The sequence below is a fragment of the Phocoena phocoena genome, chromosome 8 (assembly GCF_963924675.1).
Source record: "Phocoena phocoena chromosome 8, mPhoPho1.1, whole genome shotgun sequence".
NCBI lineage: Eukaryota > Metazoa > Chordata > Mammalia > Artiodactyla > Phocoenidae > Phocoena > Phocoena phocoena.
In genome coordinates this window covers 40,145,653-40,151,652 of record NC_089226.1, presented here as the reverse complement: position 1 = coordinate 40,151,652, position 6,000 = coordinate 40,145,653, and positions in this window count along the sequence as shown.

Sequence of the window (6,000 nt, the reverse complement as noted above, 5' to 3'; positions counted from 1 at the left end):
TTCCTTTTGTATTTATGAAAGAAAAATTAAGTCAATTAATAGAGGTGCCAGCACAGGTTTTCTCTACCATTTCTTTGATACCTGGGTTCCCAAATGCAAAGGGCTGGCAGTGAGTTCTGGGTGCTTGTGCAGAGTGTGCAGAGTGAGAGATGACCATACAGCTGTGTTTGTGGGGAGCAGACAGGCAGGTTCACCCTTGCCTCCATCCTCATGGTAAAATAAAGACTTACTCTGAGGTGGGCAGCAAACTCCCTCACCGAGAGCCCAGGCCTCTCCCAGCAGACTGTTCCTCCAAGAGCAGGTCTCAGATCTCTTGCTGGGGGCAAATATTGCTATTGCCAATTGCTCTGTGTGCTGAAGGGCCAGTGGTAGAAACAGAGAAAGGTATCTGACTAACAGACTCACCTGTTCAGTAGATTAACTGCCTTGATTACTGCCCCGTATCTCTCTTCTACTCTTAATATCTGCTATTTCAGAGTCTGGACCTACTCTGAGTCTCCATTTAGGAGCAGAACTTCCCCCCTCTGCTGCAGCCCTCCCTGGAGAGAGTTCTGTTGGCAGCTCAGATATTTGAGAAGATATGCATCAATGGAGTGTGAATAGGCTGCTAAAAAATAGAACATTCAGAAAATAATGTGATTTCTGCAAAAAAACTTCAGTAGAATCACTGGATGATAAGATTAAGGAAACTGTTAAGATCATGGAACAAAAGAAAAAGGATACAACACATGAAAGACATGAAGCACCAAACCAGGTGTTCAACATCCATCCCAGGAAAACTGAACAAGTTAATGAAAAGAGGACATAATTAAGGAAGCAAAAAAATTAATTTCTCAGAGGCAAAAAAAAGAACACTCAAATCTTCAGAAGGAAATGTGTCCACCATAAGCTGCATAGCATGAATACAAAAAGATACATATACCTCAGTGTAAAGTCTTACTAAGGATAGATACTCCTAAAAGCTGCCATAAAGAAGAATAAAGCACACATAAAGTAGGTCAACTACAAAGAGCCAATACAGACACTGTATTATCAATATTGGAAGCTAGAATACATTCTAGCAATACCTCCAAGGTGCTGAGAAAATAGAACCCATTACCCTACACCCAGTGGCATGGCTGTCCCAAGGGATGGATGGAGAGAGGCAGAGGACATAAGCAGAGCATTTGGGTCCTTCCACATAGACAGAAGGTACAACTTACAGTCACACAGAACACAGGCCAGCAGCAGAGTCGGAGTACAAACTCTCTGCCTTCACACCTCCCTGAAGGTACACGGCTGCTACTGCACCACCTGTTTCAGGTGAGCATTCCATTTGAGAAGCCCTATTTGGTGTTATTTTGTATTGAACTCTCTTCTTTCCTGCCAGCCCACCAGGAGCAAGTAGCTGATGACGACTCCAGCATGTTCCAGAATGTTTACTGAGACAGACTGAACCCAAGGTCGGTCTGTGAGTGCACCTGCCCTCCAGCAGATCCACATTTGAAGCCAGTTCCTGCCCCAGTCAGTCACCATAGGGACTAAGTTCGTTTCAGAACTGCAAGGAGTTGAAGAGTTTACTTCCTATAGTCTTCTTGAAAAAAAAAAAAAAAAAGACTTGGGAATCTACTTGGAAACTGAAAAATGAAGCAAAAAAAGAAGAATTTAAGAAAAAATGGATGGGAGGATCTACCAACATATGGAATTATTTCAAGGATACAATGTAAAGACAGATGACAGCTGCACAGGGAGTTTATCAAACAATTGGCCCAAATTAGAATTTGAGGTCAAAGGACTCCAAGATGACAATCTCAAAGAATAAATTTCAATCAACAAATAGTATTAAAGACGTGGAAGAATCTCATACTTTAATAAGGAAGTCACTTTTTCCCCTTGACAAGAAAAAAAGAAAGAATTAGAAATTCAAGGAAAAACAAAGAAGTGAGAGAAAATCCCATTGCAAAGATGAAGCAAACTAAATGGCATGATTTTGAGCGATGGTGTAAAATCAAAGGAGAATTCATTTGGTCCGTGTGTTGGAACATTCTCCCTGGAATTGCACAGGGTTGGTGACGTATGATTTCATAACAATTTGGTTCTGTAATAAGTGAAAAATATGTATACTATTGGTGATGACATTTTATTTTTTTAAAATTGATCTGTAGATAAAACATGAGAGATATAATTATAGGTACAGAACAAAATTCAAATGGTATAACCTTGTAAAAATGATACAGTAGTGTAAATGACAAAAGAAGAGGTGGAAGATGTTGCATCAGCCCTAGTGTGTCCACTTACCCAGTGATGACCCTGTCAAGTTTACTGAACCAGAAGTACATATCTGAATATATTGTTTAGTTCATTCTAAAATTACTTATTAAATGCCCTCCACATGCCAGCATCGCTCTGGGTCCTGAGATACAGCGCTGAGCATGTCTGTAGTGCTAACAGGCACGTTTCTTGCCCTTGTGGAGCTCATGGGATAATGTGGAGGAGAGTGCAAATGGATGAAATTCACCGTCATTGACAGGAGGTCAATACTGGTTGACTCATCTATAATGATGGTAATAACCAAAACAAGGAGTAAACTTAGAAATGGTTAAAAGTGCTTGCCTCTTAGAGGGGTGGGATAGGGCAGCAGGGTTTAAGAGACTAGGTTTTCACTTACCTCAATTTGTACTATTTGAACTTCTCCAAGTATAAGGGTTCTGTTAATAACATTAAAAAAAATAAACCTAATATTGCTGTTTTTAACCAGCAGGATCAGGCTGGCTTACACTCAGCTTAAAACCTGCATGGAAGACCTGATGTCAAGGGCTTTATGACCCAAAATTCAGTGCAAAGAAATGCTGCAGCTGGGAACCATCTGTCTTTACATACACTGAGCAGATTTTTGTTCCGTAATTGTACATCTGAATATTTTTATAGTGGTATGATATGAAACAAGCTTCTATAAATATACTGAGCTTCTCTTTCTGCTTCATTTATTGCTATAAGTTAGCTGACTTTTAATTTTTAAACAGAATTATTTTTTAAAAAGCACCGTGAAAAACTGTTTAAGAAAGTATATACTTGTCTAGGGAACTTCCCTGGTTAGCGCGGTGGTTAAGAATCTGCCTGCCGATGCAGGGGACACAGGTTCGATCCCTGGTCCAGGAAGATCCCACATGCTGCAGAGCAACTAAGCCTGTGCGCCACAACTACTGAGCCTGTGCTCTAGAGCCTGCGAGCCACAACTACTGAAGCCCGTGCACCTACAGCATACAACTACTGAGTCCCCGTGCCACAACCACTGAAGCCCACGCACCTAGAGCCCATGCGCCGCAACAAAGAGCAGACCCCGCTCGCCACAACTAGAGAAAGCCTGTGCACAGCAACAAAGACCCAATGCAACCATAAATAAATAAACAAACAAATAAATAAAAAGAAGGAAAGTATATACTTGTCTATATATGAAAAACAGATTTTCAAGTAATTTAACCCTTCTTGTAGCCCAAATCTATAGCATGTTGGAAGCTAGCCATCATGTGTAACAATGATCCTTGCAGATGTTTATCCAGAGTTCCATTTTGCCTGATCTCTTCCCCTGTCTGGCATCTTTTTCTCCCAAACTACCTATTGCCAGGCCCCTCCATACTCCAGGACTCTGTGGGATCAGGAACGGTCACAGAGAGGGTGGAAGATTGGAATGGGATCAGTTTCAGGATGGGGTGGTGCTGAGGGAGAACTGGGGCACTGCGACAGGCCAGCTCTGGGTTGGGAAGGGAGAGCTGGCCTGGAATTCTGGGTAGTGAAGGGAGTTCGGCTCCAAAGCGAACGGCAGGAGGGATACAAGGCAGGGGTCTGGTAAGGGGAAAGGGAGGGTAATGCAACCCAAGCCTTGCGACGCAAGAGGACTTTCTGTGATGGCAGCAGGCATGCGCAGGAAAGGGTGGGTGTCCTGGGGCCTGCCGAGGTTACTCTCTCTCTCTCTCTCTCTCTCTCTCTCTCTCTCTCTCTCTCGAGAGAGAGAGAGAGAGAGAGAGAGAGAGAGAGAGAGAGGCTTCCGCCACGTGGTTCAGGAACCATGCCCACTTAGGGACTCAGTGGCATGGAATGGAGATTCTGTTTCTTGAACTCAGAACCGTGAAGAATCAGATCAACGCAGCAGAGTAACCACTGGAGGAGCACACCGGACCTTGTTTGCACATCTGATCTGCTTCCGGCAACCTCTGCTCTCATCCTTAGAGCTGACACGCTCAAGCACCTTTCTGCCTCCGTCTCCAGTCTGTCGCTGGACACAGGTCCTGGGTCACAGCTCCTGGGTACTGAAGAAACCCAGAGGGGAAAATGTGTCTGTACTCGACCGTCTGAATCAGAACCACAGTGATTTCAGAAGAAGGAGCCACCTCCCCTGGCCCTGGCTTTGAGTACTCCCCTTCTGGATCCTGCCATCTCAGATGCTGACCCTAATGGATGCCGCGGGCTGTTAATGCTAGGATTGCCATCAATCCCCTCCCCTGCAGATTTCATGCCACTATTAAACATGAGGAACCACTAATGGCTTTCTCCGTGCCATATATTTCCTTCCACTCTGAGCTCCCTGGGAGTCGGTGTAGCGGGGTGCGGCCTTGGAGACCGATTAACATCTAGTGGAATTCCGGCTTCATTTTCTAGCTGTGAAGCCTGGAAAAGTTTCTTAATCTCTCTGAGCTTCAGTTTTTAAAAATTGACAATTTGAGAATATTAACAGCTACCTCGTTGGGTTGTAGTGAGAATTAAATGAAATAACATGCATGAAGGACCTGGTTGAGAGCCTGGCACATTGTACAGACATGTGCTCATCTTTGTTCTCAGGTGCCTAGACCAAAACAAAAGTCAGGGTTCAGTTCCCAAGTAAGGGGTAGGTATGGCTAAAGGGTAGGTAACCGGTGGGGTTTCGTTCGACACCGTGCTGTAGTAAGTATTAAATGTAATAATTTGTAAAATACTTAACACAACGCCAAACTTGTAAGTAGTGTTTAATAAATGATAGCCATTATCATTCATGACGCTTATAAATTGCCAAAGTTGGTTGGCCATGCCCTACATGTAGTTAGATATAGTACTTACTAAATCACAAACTTGATAGCAGAACTCAGCTCTACTGGTTAGGGTAGAGTGAAAGCATCCTTGCCGTCACTTCTCAGTAGAAAAGGCTGGGACCGCAGGTCTAGCTGCTTCCCTGAGGCAGGCCCACAGCCTCATCACGACCTGGGCATGCTGGGGTATGGTTTTCAGGCAGATTCTCCCTGCTTCCTGTTAATATTATAGGTATTCTGTGAACTAATGGCAGCCTCTGGCTCCTGTCTCATCTGCCCTGAGTTGCCGTGACCCCTGACTCCGTGCAGAGGGTCTGGCTGGACATCCAATGCCCACTGGGTCAGCATTAAGGCTGGGTCTCAATCCAGTCCCCGAACTAGCTCCCCAGAGTTGCTTCCTGCTCCCTCAGCAGAGCCTGGACACTGAGATTTTGCCTCAATCCTAGCTGCTCCCCTCTGACCTCATCCCGTGTGGGCACCACCTGTCTTCTTCAGCAGCTGGGAAAGCTCCCAGATGTGGTAGTAAATAAGTCTGCGGGGTTATTCCAACCTCTTACTGGAGGTCAGCATCCCAGCTCAGAAAGGCCTGGGCCCCAGATATATAGCAAAGACTCTGGACATCCTGCTTTTTCCTCTTTTCTTCTCTGCTTTTGTGTTACTCTAGAGTTCCCAGGGGCTGAAAAATGACTTTATATTGACAATACTGATAACTTAAACACAGCATAGTGGTTGAGAAGACAGGCTTTATTATTTTTTTTAATTAATTTTTATTGGCGTATAGTTGCTTTACAATGTTGTGTTCCTTTCTGCTGTACAGCAAAGTGAATCAGTTATACGTATACATATATCCACACTTTTTTAGATTTCCTTTCCATTTAGGTCACCACAGAGCATTGAGTTCCCTGTGCTATACAGCTGGTTCTCATTGGTTATCTATTTTATACATAGTAGTGTGTATATG